Consider the following 21312-nt stretch of genomic DNA (forward strand, 5'->3'; position numbering starts at 1 on the left):
CCTTCCTCAGTGTGTGCCCTATCCACTTCCATCGCTTCTTCCTGATTTCTTCCTCCTCTGGAATCTGGTTTGTTCTCTTCTATAGTAGGTTATTGCTGATATTGTCTGGTCAACAGATCCGAAGTATTTTTCATAGACAACTGTTAATAAACACTTGTATCTTGTAGATGATGGCTTTCGTAGTTCTCCAGGTTTCCGTCCCATACAGTAGAAATGTTTTGACATTTGTATTGAAAATCTTGACCTTGTTGTTGGTTGACAGTTGTTTTGAGTTCCAGATATTCTTCAATATTAAATATACTGCTATTGCTTTTCCGATCCGCGCCTCCAGATCTGCATCAGATCGACCGTGCTCAACAATGATGCTGTCCAGATATGTGGAGGTTTTTACATCTTCCAAATATTCTGCGTCAGTTTCTATAAAGGAAAATCAATTTTTTTGAAATGTAGATACATCCAGCTGACTTAATCCTAAATAAGATTCTACTATTCACTACTATCCATTTTTTGCTTATTGAATAACAATCTAATGAAATAGAATTTAATTTTCTAAAATGAATAAAAATAATGATAAATAAATCAAATCTAAAAGTAAAATTTGAAAAGAGAAACAAATTTTTGCAACCAATCAACATTACATAATATAACCTTGAATATCTTAAACCAATGAGAAAGCAGTTGTATGGATAATGACCTTGTCCAATCAATTTTCAATGAATAGTCAATAGAATGAATAATCATTCTAATGTAAATTATTATTATTATTATTATTATTATATAATTAGAATCTACTATATTGATGTATATAATTTTATATATTGGATATTGTTATTCATGTCATCAGAACTTGAACCGCATATATTGAAACGTTATGAAATTGAGAAGAGAATAGGAAAAGGTGTAAGTGAGCAAATTTATTCGTTTTATTGTTTTAATATATAAACTGTTAAGTAATAATTATTATGTGCAAAGATGAATAATGGCTAGCAATGGAATCTAGGACTCATGTTTCGTCCTAGTTGAGACTCGTCAGCTGGATGTATCTGCATCTTACGAGTTGATGTTCATTACGGGACATAAACTCAGTACTGTTCATTTCAAACGCCATCGTGTTATGTAATTCGGTACTGAGTGCTGATAGCCACTTGCTTGTGCAATAAAGTGAAGTTTAAATTCAATTGACATCATTTATTTTACTACTATTCATCTTTGCATATAATCCTTGTGAATTAAAGTAATATCAAGGTAATACACACAGGATGCATATATATGTCAGTAAGAGACTGATCAATTGATCAATCTTAAACATCAATGAGACGATTCCAGTAAACAATATCAAATGAATTCATTAGGTAATAACTGTTGTTTGTCAAAATGTTTGTCACAATTTCTTGATTAGTCAACTTTATATTCATTGATTGTAACAAATTTACCATTCATATGTCTATATACAGATAGATTCAATGAGCTAATGAACCATGAAATTAGTAATATAAACTACTATATTCACGACTTAAACAGGTTTACTTTCCGTGATGTATTATTACATTATGTTTCAATGTTCTAAATGAATTATTCTAGTTGTTTGCCTTTAAACGGTTACTGATTTGGTTCAATCTATAAAATGGTATCTTTACGCTGGTCAACATGGTTCTAGTTGTACAGTTCTTTGCAGTCAAAAAAATATATTGTAATTTCACATTTATAGTTTCTAAAATGAGGTAGCTTACTAGCTTATCAAACAATTTCTAAATCTAATGGTTAAAATCATGAGTCAATTGAAACTAGACCACTATGGGAAACTTGGAAGCATTGGATGGCTGTTTAGTCCTACTGCGCAATGCTAAAATGTCCCACAATAGGATGAAATGACCGTTCGATATTTTCAGGTCTTCCATGGTGGTCTAGCTTCAATTGACTCATGATCTTAACGATTAAAATTACTATAATATCCACAAAATCTCTTCTAATATTAATTTGTAAATCTTTTGAAATATTTACACAGTTGTATCATTGTACAAAAATGACTTCATAAATGACCAGTGTAAAGCATTTATTACAGGGGTGTCTCTTTTTTTTCCCACAACAAATATACAAAGTGAACCTAAATGGATCCCTTACCCCATCTTCATTGACTATAGGACACTATACTTTGATATGTGGTCTAACTTACAAATGTAACTTTTCATTTATAATCTAACAATGGTCAGCTTTCGATATTATTCAATGTTTACTATAATTGTGAGTGAAGAAAGAAAGTCATTACATTATACTTAAATGCTTTATCATACTGTAGTGAACAAAGAACACAAACGGGAATAACCAAATGTATCCGGACACAAAATTATAGAATTTCTTAGTGAACTCTGAGAACTTTACAGTGAACACTTGATGTGTAAAATGTTAATCAGTCGTCTCACATTTCATTGTTCTTTCACTTCCACATCAGCCAATCTTTGTTCTTATTCTCTTTTATTCGATCTTCTTAACTTTCTCCTATCAGGCATTTCATATTCAATTGATGTTACATACTACTTATATCTGTCGATATCAATAGCACACACCAAAATACATCTCATGCCATAACTGTATCTCATTTGTATAAAATATCGAATTTCAATCCTTAAACCAGTTGTCCAAATCAACCTTGACTTGCTAAAATTTTAGTGACTAATTATAACTATTGATTATAAATGTGTTTTAGTGCAATACACTTAACTACATTAAGTTATGCACGTTAGCATTGTAGTGGACGAGAACTCAGCTGGTGACAACCACTTTTTTATAAAGTGTAAAAACCATACATTGAATACTTTATTTGTAAACTTCCATCAATTGTTCTCTACATTCTTCATGATTATTCCAATTCTAACTTCCTTTATGTTTTGTTATCTGTTACAAAACTGCTAATCATTCAATAATAAATATTCTTTGTTATATTCCAATGAGTAGAAAAATAATATTTCCGACGTTTCGTAAGTTAATGTAAGCCACTTCTTCAGAGTAGAATTCAATTATTTATTTACTTTGAAGAAGTAGCTTACATGAAGTTACGAAACATCGGGAATACAATTATTTCATTCATTGTGATGTAACAGAAGTACATATATATTAGTGTTATTATCATTTTACTTAATACTCAATTTGTTTGAAAGTATCAAGTCCAACCTTGACATTGACATGTAAATGACTAATCAATAGCTGTGTCATTCTAGTTTGAAGCATTTGAATAGTGTATAAATATGAGCCCATAGTATATTCATTCATGATGATTTCCGACTATTCACGAACCTGTTTCTCTATTCATTTTAGAAAGTTATTTGAATATATTTAAGGTTATTTTACTTTTACTGAGACATATGCTTATATCTTGAAACAGAACTAATCATGGAACTAATAACATGTGATTTAGAAATTAATAAAAGACACAATACACGGTAAATTATAGTTTAGAATTGATTGAAGTTAGACATTAACATGGTTGTATTCAAGCCAGCTCATTGTTCTAGTTAGGTTAGGTATTCTCATGCGACGAGACCAAATATCCTGGATTCGACTCCCGCGTGCAGGATCGTGAATATGCACTTCTGAATAGTCCTATCTTAGAACGAAACGTTTATCCAATGCATCCAGGTTTTCCATGATGGTCTAGCTTAAATCGACTCATGAATCCAACTATTAATTTTAGAGATATATTGACAAACCTTTATATAATAAGTGAATTTTTTCAATATTACTAAAGTTGTGAATTTGGATAAAAATCATAAAACCAAACAGGCTGTGTATCATATTATTTTATCGGGGAAATCTTGAACACTTTGGAAATAAGTAGCTCCAGGTACTTTCTTAAGTTACTGTAACTATACCGAGAGTAAGTCGGTCTATTCAAACGTCTAAACCAACATTCTTTCCAAATGGTCATAAATCCCTATATATGAAATTCCCTTTCATTTAATAATCCCGTTAAACATATACATATATGTATAGTCTCTTCAATAAATAGTGTACAACTTAAATACTGTGAAACTTATGAAGGACTATGAAAGTGGTATGATTTTATTTTTCGGTGAGACTATAATTTATGAACAAGTTTTGAGAGATGCTAAAATGATCTTGAGAGTGTCCACCTAATAACTAGAACCAAATGAGGATCATAAACCAGCGTGAGAAATTAGAATTAGGATTTACGTTTGATGAGTAGGTTTAGAAATTAGATTTATAGTTTTTGTCACGAAAGGACATCAGATAAAATGCCGAAATGTTATTTAGACAAGTGAATGAATGAATTTTGCGTTGAAATCTAAGACCGGTTCTCATAAATTTGATTGGCTCATTCATAAATTATAGTGTCGCCGTGTTTTGTGCTGACAAGTGTCAACTAGCATAAAAAAGAACCAAAGTCGAGCAGGGTATTCAACTGATTACCTCCAACTAGCTAACATTTCAACAACTTTCTTTTATTAATGTTAAACTAATATTGAAATGTACGTTAGTACTTTATTTGGAGACAAAATATATAACGGATTATAATCATTAGTCATTGAATTTAAATAAATAGTTTCATTATGCTTACTCTCCACAGGTTAGGTTGAAAGAACTGTCACTTGACATTTCTTAGTGTCTTATTAAACGTCGGTGTATTCAATTTACAGGAATTATCAAATTAAAAATCAGTCAGTCAGTCAGTCAGTAACAACGTAGGACTTCGTACACACGAATATCAGTTCGAATTGCCATACCACAATAGAAGAGAGATACAGTTGTCGATTCAAATCTCGTAGTGGTAGAGATAGTAACGTTATTAAAGTTATAAGTTAATCACTTAATCCTCCGTAAATTGTTTATGCAATCGTAATATATAGTACAATTACGAAATAAAGTTTCATTACTGAAAACATTTACTTACTTACTTACTTACTTACTTGCTTACTTACTTACTTACTTACTTACTTACTTACTTACTTACTTATTTACTTACTTACTTATTTACTTACTTACTTACTTACTTACTCCTGTTACTCCTCGTGAAGGAGCATAGGCCGCTCACCAGCATTCTCTATCCAACTCTGTCCTGCGCAATCCTTTCTAGCTCTTTCCAGTTGTTATTCATCCTTTTCATATCTGCTTCTATTTACCAATGTAATGTGTTCTTTGGCCTTCCTCTTTTCCGCTTCCCTTCAGGATTCCAAGTTAGGGGTTGCCTCGTAATGCAGTTTGATGATTTGCGTAATGTATGTCCTATCCATTTCCATCGTCTTTTTCTAAATTCCTCTTCAGCTGGAAGCTGGTTTGTTCTTTCCAACAATAGGCTGTTATTAACGGTATCCGACCAATGAATGTTGAGTATCTTGTATAGACAACCATTTATAAATACTTGTACCTTCTCGATGATGGTTGTAGTAGTTCTCTATATTTCAGCTCCATAGAGTAGAACTGCAGACACCAGTTTGTTATCATAATAAATTTGTAAAAAATATTATGAACTAACCTTATCAAACATACATTAGGAAACATTTTACAGCTGTATCATTCTTGTACAATACTGTCCCACGGTAGTCTTCATATACAATTTCATCAGAAGGGATTGAATCCTTGAAATACCTTGAAATCTTGTGAAAAGCGTTCAACTTTTGGATGGCAGAAGTGAAATTTATTTATTTATATTTGTAATAAACTTCAGTTAGAAACATTAAACAACCTTTTTCTAATTTCATAAATTAACAATGTTTAAGGTGTATTCTTATGATTTAAATATTTATAAGACATATACATTGATTCCTTGATTTTATTTCACACTCCTTTAATTATTCTTTATCTTAGAATATTTGGATTGTGATTAACAATGAAATTCCAGATGGTCTAACATCAATTGGTTCATGATCTCAATCAAAAACTTAATAATCTCCACAATCCCTATACTAGTAATTAATATATGCTCACTAGTGACTAGCTTTGTGAGGGAATTCTCGGCGTTCTAGTGAGAAGCCGTGATCAGTGGAGTTAATCCATGTTGAGTAGAGACAGGTATCTGCCTCAGTAAAATGGAAGATGGTTGCGCAATTTCGTGGATTGGTTAGGGTTTGGCATTAACACCATTCGATGCCGGCTCAGTGGTCCAGTAGGTAAAGCGTTCGCGCGCGAAACCGAAGGTCCTGTGTTCGAATACCACGAGCGGGATCGTGGATGCGCACTGCTGAGTAGTCCCACAATAGGACGAAACGGCCGTCCAGTGCTTCCAGGTTTTCAATGGTGGTCTAACATCAATCGGTTCATGATCTCAATCGAAAACTTAATAATCTCCACAACCCCTATACTAGTATATTAACAAGTGAAGAGAGAAGCTTTTAAATTCAAATCTGTGTTGAACAGTATCATTAAGATGAAGATAAATCTAGCGGATCGATAAGGATTAAGACGAAACAGATGACTTGAATTTCACTATTGGTTTCAATCAAACTATAATATTTATCAATGATAAGGGTGGATATTTTTTGGAAATCAGATAACTTGTTACATAATTTCGAAGTGATAGATTGAAATAATAATGATTGCAATATTAGTTTTTAAAAAAAAGTGAGACTATAATTTATGGACGAATCAATCAGATTTATGATAACAGATCCTAGATTTCGGCGTGAAAATCACCCGTTTATTTGGCTAAATAAAGTCTTGTCATTATAGCTGATATCAGTACATGATGAACATTATAAACCTAATTTCTAACCCTAACTATTTCCTTGTAAATCATAATCCTTATTCTTTAAACTGCTTTGTAGCTCATATTTAGAGCTAATAAGTAGGTAGACACTCTCAAGGTCAATTTAGAGTCGATAAAAGATCGTTCACAAATGATAGTCGCACCAAAAAACGCATATGTAAACTGTGATATTGACTAGAATTGGTTGCAGTAGCACAGATACATTTATATTTTGTTGCTTTTTAATTCTCCATTACACTCTTCGTTCTATGAATTCGTTCTGTTGGAGAGATTCGGAAAATTCCTCGAAAAAAAGTCAAAAAACGGCTATGAAAACTTTGAGAAACATTTTATGCAATCAGCATTCAATAGAAGTCGTGTCAGAAACATCTAGAAAGTGAAAAATAACATGACGTGTTTTTTGATTGGATGATTACTTATACTTCTACTATGTTTAATGGCGCTCCAGAAATTTCCTGAAGCTCAAGGCCATCTGTACATAAACAAACCTTGGAGTAAAACGTTTCTTCCTTATTTCGCGCTTTTTCTCTCGTGTTCAAGTCTCTGTGTAGAATTAACCTGAGGATTATTAGAAGAGCTCAGAAACCGAATCAAGCATTCAATCAGAAGACTTATCATATTCTTTCTATTCAAATCAGACTCTCTCCTAATTTGTCATTTGTCTTTCAACTCACTTTCCTGATGTAGTGTGGCAAGTTGAAACAAGGCATAGATGTGACAGGTACTATGTTTCTTATGACTGAATAACTGAAAATGTCCTAGATAATCATCGTTCCATTTTGCAAAACTGTAAGAAAATCACAAACTTATGATATTTCAATGAACAATTGTCTATACTAAATAAATAAAACTTTTAAGCATAGAATGAAATTATAAGATGAATTACTGGTGTTAAGCGTTCGCACGCAAGACTGAAGGTCCTGATTTCGAGTCTCGCGAGCGGGATCGTGGATGCGGATTGATGAGGAGTCCCACAATAGGACGAAACGGCCATCCAGTGCTTCCAGGTTTTCAATGGTGGTCTAATATCAATCTATTCACGATCTCAATCAAAAACGTAATAATCTCAACAACGCTATGCTGATAAAGTTTGTGCTCTGAGCTGGATGGTTTAATCGTGGGGATTTCATCAATCTTCTGAACAACATCATTAGCGCAAACTTCAGCTATCTGAAGTTGTTGCTGTTCAAAAGAACGATGAAAGCTTCACAACAAAACCATCCAGCTAAGGGAAAAAAACACCTTCAAAATCACTCACTTGAGTTACAAATCCTTTCCACTATTAATTTTAAAGTTAAAAACACTTTGGTTTAAATGAACAAGTAAACTGGTAGGTGTAAATGGGCCGTTGCTTGTCCCTTGTAGTGCTGGCTACTATGTTAAGTCCATATACCTTATTCTAGCTTCTGGACAGGCACGTTTTCCATTCTTCTTGAGTAACGTTTTGACCTTGTTAATTATTCGCTTATCAATCCTGACTGTTTTTGTATGAGCGTTTGTGTGTACACTTATCATATTCATCACATTTCTGTAACTTGTTTTTGTGCGATTATAAATACCGATTAACGTTCGATTAAATTGAGTTGGCTCAAACGCCATCTCCGCTGAGCGTCATTTCACTTCGTTCTCTTCTCTTAGCTTCATTCCCTGATTGCCTGTTGAAATCAATGAGTGCATGGTTTATACATATCCAAGATTCATTCTCCTATTTAACTTATTTAATTCCGTTATTCATTAACGCGATTTAAGTCGATAATTTTATACAAGGATAACCGGAATGTATATTTTTACAACAATCGATCATACGATATAACTAAAGTCAGATCCCGGGCCATTAAACTTTGCTTATAACTAGCATACGAGGACATATTTCAGTGTAGTTCTAGAAGAGTTGGTGGTGATCAATGTCATGCTTGTCTAGTCCTTATTAGTGCAGATCGAATGCTGTCGATCATGTTGCAATGTGACCACCAGTCTAGGTGACTCGACACTGCGAGCACTATGTATTGATATTTAGATGGTTAGTCACTGCTCGTATAGCTCAGTGGTAACGTCTCTGACTGTGAAGCTGGGTGACACGAGATCGAATCCGCCAGGGAGCACCAGTTCCCTCAAGATTACAGGTACACCTTGCTGACGAGTGCCAAGTAGCACGAAACCCGGGTCCAGGGTTTCCTGTTGACTACCTCCAACCACCATCTAGAAGATACAGGTGTTTATTAACAGTTGTCTATACAAAATACTTCGGATCCGTTTGCCGGACACTATTAGCAACAATGAACTGTGGAAAAGAACAAACCAGATCCCAGAGGAGGAAGAAATCAGGAAGAAACTCTGGAAGTGGATAGGACACACATTGAGGAAAGCACCCAACTGCGTCACAAGACAAGCCCTCACATGGAATCCTCAAAGCCAAAAGAGGAGGAGTGGAAGACCAAAGAACACATTAAGCCGGGAAACGTAGATAGACATTAGAAAAATGAACAAGAATTGGATGGAACTAGAAAAGCAGGTCCAGGACAGAGTGGATTGGAGAATGCTGGTCGTTGGCCTATGCTCCACTGAGAGTAACAGGCGTAAGTAAGTATGTAGTATTAATAGAAATGACTATACTATCTAAAAAAGGGTTGTGGAATACGCAAGTGAATGAGCTCAGAATCAGTTATTGCCAAGCACTAAGGCTATCAAACGCAAACACCTCATTAGCTAAGCAAATAACCATAGATTTTAAAGCGTTGTATGGATATTATCAGAGGTTGAACCTTAGATTTTCTGAACCTATGAGTATTAGAAACTTCAATCTTCCTTTGTGTATACAGAAACAATTTGTTCCAAACTACGATTAACCTTGATAATCTATTTTACGGCATGAGGTCTTATGACAATGTTTTATTGTTCCTGTATTATATAATCACTCTCTCTTCCATTTCCAATTAACACCTTGTTTTGCCTGGCAATCTGGTCCAAGCTTTTTCATGGAAATATATCTCCTTGGATATATTCCCTTGAAAAAGCTTGGACCAGATTGCCAGGCGAAACGTTGGATTTACTTCAAATTCTTTCACTGAGGTTTCACAAATACATTCTTTCTCATTGATGTCTCACATCAACTAGGCGCCCAAATACTATGAAACTATTCAATCAAATTTAGACGAAAGTTCTTATTTATTACAACACCTTTTGTTTATTTCATTTTCTGTTTTTAATTAATTGACATACATTAGTTTTCATACATAAACATCTTGACAAGATTAATGTAATCGTTTGTTTAAGGAGTTGGGAGATATGTGGCATTGAATCGATCGGTTTCGCTCAGATCTATTTACTCTTTGTCTTACCTTAGATGTTGAGTTTCAAAATTATCTTATACATTTTGTTTCACTAATTCATTATTCCTTCTCGAATCGTACTTTTAGTCTGATGGTTTTTATTAACATTAACACTGTTACCATTTCTGCAACCCTGAAATTTGTCTCATTAGTTTTGTCTGTTTGTGCTTATACACATAGTTCCCTTTATCATTTTGTCTGTGCTTATTTGGTATGGTGAATTGGTTTAAAGCACGCATGGGCCAGATTCTTCGCTGCTTATGATCGAAACATTCAGAACAAGATAAACATCACGCTTATTATAATTTATTATTCACTCACAATGAATATCTCAGTCATTTGAAAGATGTTTCATGACCTAAATAGATAAGTGGTGACGACACTGACTACAACACTGGTTAATATTGATTTGGATATCAAGTTAACATCATTCCATCCAAGTAATATTGATAAGTCTTGTCGATTGAACGCTATATTCGTCTCCTAAGCTATTCTGTAACCCCCAAACTAGGACTAGACAGCGACCTGAACACGAGAGAGAAGACTCAAAGTATGCGAGAAGTAGTTCACTCCAAGGTTCATTTTAATACAGAAAATACAGGGTTTTTATAATATTTTAAATGTCCTTGGGCTGCTAGAAGATTCTGCAATGCCACTAAACACAGTAGCAGTGTAGCAGCCAACCAATCAGAGCCTCTGCATGAGACGATTCGCTTCCTTGATATTTTTGGCAAAAACTCCAAATGAACGCTGATTGGAGGAAACGCTTCTTAGTATTTCCTGATCCTTGCTTGTCTTTTGCAAGCAGTTTTCTGGATCACCCCAACAAATATAGTCTTTATGATAACAAGAGCTAAAGTGACCGTCTTGTCTTCTTTCGATACTCTCATAATATTGACATCGGGACTAGAAATCGATTATAACGCTTAAAACGCCAGGTGGATTATCTCTTGAGCTACTGAGTCATCTTGTTGTCAATAGTTCCCAATATCATCACATCCACATATCATCCTATAACTTTTCACTGATTCATTTTCTCTTTATTTCATTAATGTATTTTAGGCATATGGAATCGTATGGAAAGCGATCAATCGAAAGACAAAAGAAGTTGTTGCTCTGAAAAAAAATTTCGATGCATTTCGTAATCAAACAGATGCTCAAGTTAGTGAAATACGACTATTATTTTTATATATTTTAAACAATATTTCATTTTAAGCAAAAATGGATAGTGACTAGCAATGGAATTCAAGATGCGCGTTTTGCCATATTTGCCACTCTTTACCTGGATGTGCTTGCATTCTAGAGTTGATGTTCACTCCGGGACTCGAACTCTGGAATGAAGGACCATCCAGCTGACGAGTTCCAATTAGGACGAAACACGAGTCCTAGATTCCACTGTTAGCCACTGTCCATCTTTTCTTATAATGTTTATGATCTAAGGCAATATCGAGGCAATCCGAACAGGATGTACATATGCCAATAAGAGACTGACACTTGCAATCCTAAACATCTGTAATAATCACAATCAGCTATTTTATTATTTGTATACTAACTATAATTTAGACACCCAATCCATTATGTAAATTCATGTGTGAATCTGATTGAGCTGAACGCGTATATGTACATCAATCTCTAATCTATTCTTCCATTCGTTGTAATGCACAGACAATCAATAATTTATCCACAATTGATTAAAACTCATTAATATATGTGGATTTTTAACACACACACACACACACTCTCTCTCTCACTTGTTTCCTTATGTGTTTGTTATCAGCACTCTTGCGGATTTTACTAATCTTTACCAATAAACTGTCTCTATAATTAGTGTTGAGGCTTTTGAATAATCTCGAGTAAATCCATAATTCAACTAAGAGATTTAGCCTGTGTTAAAGATTCAGTTAACGGGATACTATGTATTGGAGTCAGATAAAGAAAAAATTAACCATTACACAACAATGGTAAGATTTAAACATACAATACAAAATAGATTTACTATATCGTTTTGTCTTTTTTTGTTTGTTTGTTTCATTCTCCTCTTCTATATTTTTTCCTCTCTTTCCTTCACTTTCATAGAGAACATTTCGTGAAATTGCATTTTTACAAGCGTTTGGTAATCATCCAAATATTATTGGTTTATACAATGTAATACGAGCTGAATGTGACAAGGATATCTACTTAGTATTTGAATACATGGGTAAAAAATGAATTTATTGATTGAACATATAGATTTTCATAGTTGAAATCATGAGTCAATTAAACTTAGACCATCATAGAAAACCTGAAAGCACTGGATGGCCTTTTCGTCCTATTGTGGGACTCCTCGGCAGTAAGCATCCACGATTCCGACTCACGAGATTAAAACCTAGGATCTATTGGTCTCGTGCGCGAACGCCTAACCTCTAAACCACAATGGGGTTAATGTCTAACTTTAACTAATCCACGTTACTGAATGACACATCCACCAATAGATCCTGGGTTCAAATCTCGCGAGACGAGATCGTGAATACGAACTGATGAAGTCCCATAATAGGACGAAACAGCCGTCCAGCGCTTACAGGTTTTCCATGATGGTCTGGCTTCAATTGACTAATGATCTCAACTATTAAAATTACTATAATATCCATAAAACCCCTTCTGATATAAATTTTCTCTTTTATAATTCAATTTAATAGAGACAGATTTACATAATGTAATTCGTAAAGGGAACATTTTGAAAGATATACACAAACAGTATATTATGTATCAATTATTTAAAGCAACTGCATATTTACATTCTGGGGAAGTGATTCATCGAGATTTAAAGGTGAGTTTAATCAAAAAAAAATTTAAAATAAACTTCTGTTATTTTTTATACATATTACAAAACTTCGTGAGGGAATTCTCGGAGTTCTACTGAGAGGCCATGACCAGTGTAGCTAGTCCGTGTCGGGAAGAGACAGGTATCTGCCTCAGTGTAATGGAAGATGGTCGCGCGATTTCACGTTCTCACCCGAGACTGAAGGCCCCGGGTTCGAATTCGGCGAGCAGGCTCGTGGATGCGCACTGCTGAGGAGTTCCACAATGGGACAAAACTTTCGTCCAGTGCTTTCAGGTTTTCTATGATGTTCTAACATCAATCTATTCATGATGTCAATCAAAAACCTTATAATCTTCACAATCCTATTACTGAGAAAGGAATAAGTTTTATTTGAGTTCGTTTTAATTTGTCATTTATATTTATTAGCGATTAGTTTCATTTTGTAATGATTGACATTGAATGGTTATTGTGAAATAACACGAATTAATTGAAGTTAGAAATATTGCTGTTCAATACTTTGAGGTTAGACGTGATGACTTAAAGTTTTGGATTCGATTCCTGATGAGGTCGTAAGTGTGCTTAGGTGGAAAGAAATGGCTGTTCATTGATTCTCACTTTTAAATGGTTGTCAAATGGGATCAATCTGTAACGAATATGAACCTTATAGATAAGGATTTATTTTGAAGGAGAAGGATATCACGCTTGGGTAATCAGCATTAACGAGTAAACAATAGATAGATATTTTGATTTCAAATTTAAGACTGTTTAATTTCATTAGGAATGTAAGTTAATCTGGATTTTTAGTACGAGTTTATAGAGATTATTAAATTTCACTGAAAACCTAAACCGATCTAATTTAAACCAACAGTGAGTACCTAGAAGCACTGGACGGCTTTTTCGTTCTGATATGAGCATCACACATCACTATCGCCAATGAGGGACTTGAACCAAGGACCTTCGGTCCCACGCATGAAACTCCAATCTTTGGAGAGAGAATGTGTGTGTGTGTGCGTGTGTGCGATAGACTTTCATTTTATTTTCAACCAATAAATGTATCGAATGATATAGGTTTACATTAAAAATTACCGGATCGTTGTTGCTACCTTGATGTGGTTGTCAGGCTTGACTATCGTGGTGAACCAACCAAGCTATACTGGCTGGAACAACCGTTCCTCAAGGTCCTACCGTGTCAGACAGGTCGGTTGAAGAGCGTTAAGACTAAAAGCAACAAACCCAAGGTCTGAAGGGAAAGTCGTACTGCTGACTGTAAAGAGGTGTGAAAGCAGTAAGGTGTTTTCTCCAGACAACCAGCATGACAGCGACGTTGACTTCCCACAAGGTGGAGTGGGGTTAGAAAAGGTCGACTCTAAAAATGCACACCTCACCTTATCCCACGGATATCCGTCTTCGGTGGTAAGGTCCCAACAAGCACGGAGCTAACACAAAAATTACTCATAAAAAGGTCGTGTGTGACCGACTTCAAGCAGTTGTCACTTGGGCACTGCGGTCGCGCTCTCAGGTCACTAAGATCACCTCTAATCCAAATTCCTTTTCAGGTACCTCTAGAAGAACCTTTCTACGGTATGAGCGACCGGAAAGTTATAACCGCCCTCGTACCTCTAACAGCACTCAAGACCACTGCATTCATAGTCAACTGACTGACTGAAAAATATTAAAAATGAAAAAAAAATATGCAGTTCCTTATTTATAGGAAATATTTGGGTTAGTACCTTACTGGCAATTCATTTTGAAGTCAATTAGATTGGAGGATTATGTTATTGACTAGGTTGTTGATTAGCTCACCATTTTTAGTGACCCTTTATCTGACTCCAAATAATTCGTTTGATGATTGAATGAGTGTTATTGAAATATAAATATCGTCAATCCTCGTATCGACTTAAATTGCGTTAAGTCAAATACAATCCAGACAAATGATCGATGAGAAACGAAGTGAAGAGAGTGAAGTGAGATGTTGCGCAGTGAAGAAGGCACGTGAGCCAATTTAATCAAGCGTTAATCGATATTTATAGTCAGAACAAAAATAAGCTACAGGCATTTAATGAATAGGATAAGAAGTGTACACACAAACGCTCGTATAAAAACACCCAAGATTGACATGGTCAAAATGTGACTAAACAAGAATGGATAAACTGACCTGTCAAGAAGCTAGAATAAGTTGTGTGGCTTTAACATATTAACAGACAATGTAAGGTTGACCACTTATTTCAGTTTTAATCTGGTTGTCTTCAAAGATAGATGAAGGATTTTTGCAAGAAATACGAATTATCCTGAGAGAAGCTGTTATGGTTTTATGTCCGGCTTTTAACACGTGATTTATCTACTAATCAAAATACGAGTTATACAAATCTTCGCACTATGCCAAACCAATGACGTTCGACCGGTATGAGCAGCCTAGCATCCTTATTGGTCCTATGTCCGCCTAGCCCGTCCACTTGAGTCCAGAATACCAATACCAGCTTCCAATATGAGAATCGACTCGAATCATTTATTTCAGACATACTCGGTTTATATATCAACCAAACAGACGGCAACGCACCATAAAATAGAAAATAACATTTGTACAATATTTGGCCAAATGTAGCTGTGAACGTAGGAGGCAGTAGTCAATAGACTGAACATAACTTGAGAACAGTAAATCGCATAATAATAATCTATAGGTCAAAATAAAGCTTATAATAAGAGGAATATAAATATACATAATCTAATTGTTGAATAGTTATACAATAAGAATATTAGTCCATTATTAGTCGGAAGTTACCCGTAATTTAATCATCGCTTGGATATAACAGAAACATCATTGTAGAACACATTTATATTATGCCTTTAAATTTGAATTGGGTTCAACAAGACAAAAAATAGAGTACATTGCTGCAAATCATCAAAGAACCGTAAAACATTAACTCAAATGGTTTATTTCTAAATAGATTCCATTCATGTTCTATATTCACAATGAACCATTCTTCAATCACTTTTCTTACAATAATCATAACTAATGTATATTTTACCTGTTTCTATTATTACATCTATTACAGCCATCAAATGTTCTACTGGATTCTGATTGTTTAGTAAAATTATGTGATTTTGGTTTAGCACGTTCATTAAAAGGTCGAAATATGAAATATGATAATGGTAATGGTAAAATCAATTGTAAAACATTACTACCTGCATTAACTGAATATGTAGCAACACGTTGGTATCGTGCACCAGAAATTCTATTAGCATGTCATGATTATACAAAAGGTGTTGATATATGGAGTTTAGGTTGTATATTAGGTGAAATGTTAATTGGTACACCATTATTTCCTGGTACATCAACATTAGATCAAATTGGACGTATTATGGCTGGATTACCAAAATTAAGTAGAGAAGGTAAAGAGTTTTATATTGAACAATTAATTATTGATTAATAGTTCTATTCACGTTTTAATCTAGAATATGTTTCATTGTAGCTCAGTAAAATTAGAAGAAACCTTATCTTTATTTAAAAACCGTATAACTGACTACTAATGTATATAGATTATAACCATTCCTTGACAGTTGTTACTAACACCTGTTACTCCTCGTGGAGGAGAATAGGCCACCCATCAGCACTCTACATCCAACCTTGTCCTGGACAATCGTTTTCAGCTCTTTCCAGTTGTTATTCATTCTTTTCATATCTGCTTCTACTTCTCGACGCTATGTGTTCTTTGGCCTTCCTCTTTTCCGTTTCCATTCAGGATTCCAAGTTAGGGCGTAATGTATGTCCTATCCATTTCCATCGTCTTTTCCTAATTTCTACTTCAGCTGGAAGCTGGTTTGTTCTTTCCAACAGTAGGCTGTTATTAACGGTATCCGGCGAATGAATGTTGAGTATGCTGCATACATAACTATTTATAAATACTTGTACCTTCTTGATGATGGTTGTAGTAGCCTTCCAAGTTTCAGCTGCATACAGTAGAACTGTCTTGACATTCGTATTGAAGATTGTGACTTTGATATTGATTGAAAGTTGTGTTGAGTTGCATTTGCTTTTCAATTATCGGAATGCTGCTTTTGCTTTTCCAATCCTTACCTTTACGTCTGCATTCGACTCTCCTTGTTCATCGATCATTCTTCCCATCTTTCAGAGTTTCGCCAGCAACTGTGATTGGGTTGGTGTTCTCCGTGTTGTACTTGAGGACCTTGGTTTTCACCTTGTGTATGTTTAGGCCTAGCTACTAATCTACCAATATATATATATATATATATATATATATATATATATACTGACGAACTGTATAAAATTATTGTAATCAATTATAACGTGATGCTTCTACATATCCATAGATTTGGACAACTCTTTCTTATAATTTAGCTTATGACTATTTTTTGAAATCAGAACTCATTTGGTCTGTAGCTAGCCTGGTATCCTTTCGTTTAGACTATACGGACCGCCAAATATGCTGTAATGTATGCATACTATATACCAATAACACTTCACTCAACATAGATATATCTTTGGATTATACTTTTGAGAATAAGATCATTAGAACAAATATTCATAAATATCAAAATATTAGCGTTTTTATGTTGTTTAATAGAAAAGTAGTCGTAAACACATACATTTAAATTTACTCAGAAATGATGTATCATTGACGTGTTTCGATACAACAGTTTATATCCATCTGACTTTACAGCGATTGTTAAGACTCTGGTTTTGATCTCATATGAGGTTGAAATGAGGTGCACTACTTATTCAAACTACCATGGTTAAATGAATCAGTTGTTCCATACTCCTTGAATTTTAGTGAATTGTAGTCTTGTTAGTGTTTAAATCCCGAAACGCCCTTAGCAAAATCACCAGTGATAACCTGGGAGTGCCGGAACACTTCTTTTTCCCAGCGTGGAACTGTTCAGCAGTTTATATCTTCGACTCCACAACCAAAGATTGAACTTAGGACTTTCAGTCTCACGCTCGAATGCTTAAACTCTACACTACTTAGCCGGTATCCGTTAGTGTTGCCTTACGCCAATCAGTCGACGATATTGGACGACTTTCATCGATTGTTTGCAGTGGATAACTGTCTCACACTCCACATGGATTGAACTGTACTAACAATTGAATCATTATCTGTTGTTGCTTTTTGATGAAAAGCAATAGGAATCTTTACTACCAGAGAGGATCTGTTATAGTTTCAGATCGTGAATTGACCCAAAGAACATAATATACTAATTCTAATGAAGACATCGTAATTAAGTACATTGAGGAAGTTGAATTGTTCAGAAAAAAGATCATAAGATTGTAAACAAGAAGTGTTTCCCATGTATTATCAATAGAAATGTGAAAGGAAATGTCTAATTACTTTTTTTTAGCTTTAATCATAACATCAAAAATGTCATTTTTTGAAAATCACCATAAAAATTCTACCATTACTTATGTTACCAAGATGTATGATTAGTCGGGATGAATAGAGTATATGGGCAAGTGTAAAACATATAAAGACCTCCGGAAATTGAAATAGCATCACGATGGAATTATGCAATAATGTTATTTAACAAGCTGTATTTCACCAGGTTATAACAATCGGATTCTTTTTGTTATGTGGTTAAGGGTACACTATATTGATTCAGATAAAAAAAAAATGATGTAGAATAATAAGTAGTATGTAGATTAGTGTACGAATAAGATGTTTGACTATCTTAGTAATTAAATAAATAAGTATGGATTATAGCTAGTAATGGAATTCAGGACACACTTTTCGTCCTACTTCGAACTAGTCATATGGATATACCTAGGACTCTAAGACTCAAACCTAGTACCGTTCCTTTCAAATATCATCGACTATCAGCACTCAGCAGATAGGTGGATAACGCGTTAGAATTTAAAGCGGATGGTACTGGGTTCGAGTCCCAGAGCAAACATCAACTCGGTCATTCAGGTGTATCCAACCAACGAGTTCAAATAGGACTACAAGTGAGTCGTGAATTCCACTGATGGTCACCATCTATCTTTGCTTATAAAGCTTGTGAATTTAGGTAATATCGAGATCTTCCAAAAAGGATTCACATATGCAATAAGAGACTGATCAATGGCAGTCCTAAACATCAATATGAAGATTGAAGAAAACAATACGAAGTGGATATAAAATCTCATTGTATAAAACATTTTGATCAGTGAAAACTAATCAGTAATGTGTATTCATATCATCTACTATAATTAAATAACCAATCAGACACAAGGTCATCATTTTGATATCAGTAGAACATTCTAGAAAATAATATAATGTATGCTACTGATATCAATAGATATTAGTAGTATGTATCATCAATCGAACGTGAAATGGCTGATGGGAGAATGTTAAGAAGATCGAAGAGAAGAGAACAGTAACAGAGAGTGATTAGTGTGAAAATGAAGGAACAATTAAGTCTGAGACATTTGATTGATACATTTCGAATAAAATATCTCAGATTTTACTAAGAGATTCTGTAATTTTGTATTCAAATCCATTTGATTGTCCCCTACTTGTATATTCTCGTTCACTACAATAAGGTATCATTAACTTTCTTATCATAATATGAAGACATAAAAGCATAACCTTAAAATAAGAGAATATACTAAGAAACAACAACAACATCTAGAAGATCATGCTGTGAAATGATCATCAGATCGAATTATTTACTAATAAATCTCTTTAGCATATTACTCTCAACTCTTGAATAGGCTATAAATATCTATATATGAATGAATACACAATAATAACTCTCCTCTCTCTCTCTCTCTCTCTTCATTGTAATCATACTGCTACCCTATCGTGTTGAACTTGAATTGAACTCAATCAAATGTGTACTCGAACTGTTTAGATCACAGTATGAAATCGGTTCATTAGATCAGCTGAAAAACAAAAACTAGCTAATATTCCATGGAAATTTGATTTCTTTTTTTTCTCTTTTTTTGTAAGTCATTTGTACTAAAACGAATAGATTATTTTAGTTGTATGCCTATTAAATAGTTAATTATTAAGTCAAGTAGTAGTTAAGTAGTTAGTTGAAGAAAAGATTAGATTTGTAAAGTAAGTAGTTACCGATTAGTTCAAGGTTACTTATAGTCCAAATGAATAACTATGCTTCAATCTGTCAAGAAAACAGATTCTTTTAAATAGGGGATTAACTGTGGCAAAATTATATGGAATATAGTAGTAGTACTAGTACTAGTAATAGTTGTAGTAGTAGTAATAGTAGTACTAGTAGTAGTAATAGTAGTAATCGTAGTAGTAGTAGTAGTAGTAATAATAATAATAGTAGTAGTAGTAGTAATAGTAGTAATAATAATAATAGTAGTAGTAGTAGTAATAGTAGTAATAATAATAGTAGTAGTAGTAGTAATAGTAGTAATAATAATAGTAGTAGTAGTAGTAATAGTAGTAGTGGTAGTAGTAGTAGTAGTAGTAGTAGTAATAATAATAATAGTAGTAGTAGTAATAGTAGTAATAATAATAATAATAGTAGTAGTAATAGTAGTAATAATAATAATAGTAGTAGTAGTAGTAATATTAGTAATACTAGTAGTAGTAGTAGTAGTAATAGTAGTAGTGGTAGTAGTAGTAGTAGTAGTAGTAGTAGTAGTAGTAGTAGTAGTAATATCGTATCCAATTCTTCATTGAACCATTGTTTCACCAATTCACACTCTTTGAAATGTATACTAATCTTAACTTATGCATCTGAATCTTAAAAAGAGATTTTGAGTGTCAAGATGAAGAGTTTGTAGCCTAGGGAAGTATATATATAACATGTGCTTATCTTTAAATATCATCCGAAGATCAAGTGGTAGATGAGAAGTTACAAACAAGACGTGCTATTGGAAGAAGTTGATTAAGTTTCTAGTCGTGATTTCAAGATGTATGCTCTTGTTTTGGTCAAAAGAAACAATGTATTTACTTAATGGTTCCTTTACTTCAATAAGAACCTTATTGTTATCTCACAAACTTTCCACTCACATTGCTGGTTGAGAAAGTGTTTACAAAGCATATATATATATATATATATATATATATATATATATATATATATATATATATGAATAAGGCCTTGTGGATCGCACCAAAACGATTCTTATTAATTTAATAGTCTAGATTATTTTTTTATATTAAATGTTAAATTGAACTATTAATTATAATTAGATGATCAAAAAAACGAATTCATATTTTCAGCGTAGGGTTGTGGAGGCTATTAAGCTTTTGATTGAGATCGTTAACTGATTGATGTTAGACCAGCACTTAAAATCTAGAAGCACTAGACAGTCGTTTCGTCCCGCTGTGAGACTCCTCAGTAGTGCTCAACTACGATTCTGCTCGCGGGATTCGAACCCAGGGCCTTCGGACTCGTGCGTGAACGCTTAACCTTTTGACCACTGATCCGCTCGAGGGATCGTGGATGCGCATTGCTGAGCAGTTTCACAATAGAACGAAACGGCCATCCAGTGCTTG

The 21312-nt window shown here is 34.0% G+C and overlaps 1 protein-coding gene across 1 annotated transcript in view; it reads left to right on the top strand.

Annotated features, from left to right (window-relative positions):
* The first annotated feature begins 817 nt into the window (after positions 1 to 817).
* The window catches only part of MAPK15_3 (Mitogen-activated protein kinase 15), a 38234-nt gene continuing 17739 nt past the window's right edge, over positions 818 to 21312 (top strand). Inside the window, exons 1-6 of the mRNA XM_051217334.1 lie at positions 818 to 900; positions 11110 to 11208; positions 12124 to 12244; positions 12723 to 12853; positions 15901 to 16237; positions 16645 to 16830. The gene's annotated coding sequence lies outside the window, so the exon portion shown is untranslated. The remainder of the gene's footprint in view (positions 901 to 11109; positions 11209 to 12123; positions 12245 to 12722; positions 12854 to 15900; positions 16238 to 16644; positions 16831 to 21312) is intronic.

This window comes from Schistosoma haematobium, chromosome 5 (assembly GCF_000699445.3).
Source record: "Schistosoma haematobium chromosome 5, whole genome shotgun sequence".
Classification (NCBI taxonomy): domain Eukaryota; kingdom Metazoa; phylum Platyhelminthes; class Trematoda; order Strigeidida; family Schistosomatidae; genus Schistosoma; species Schistosoma haematobium.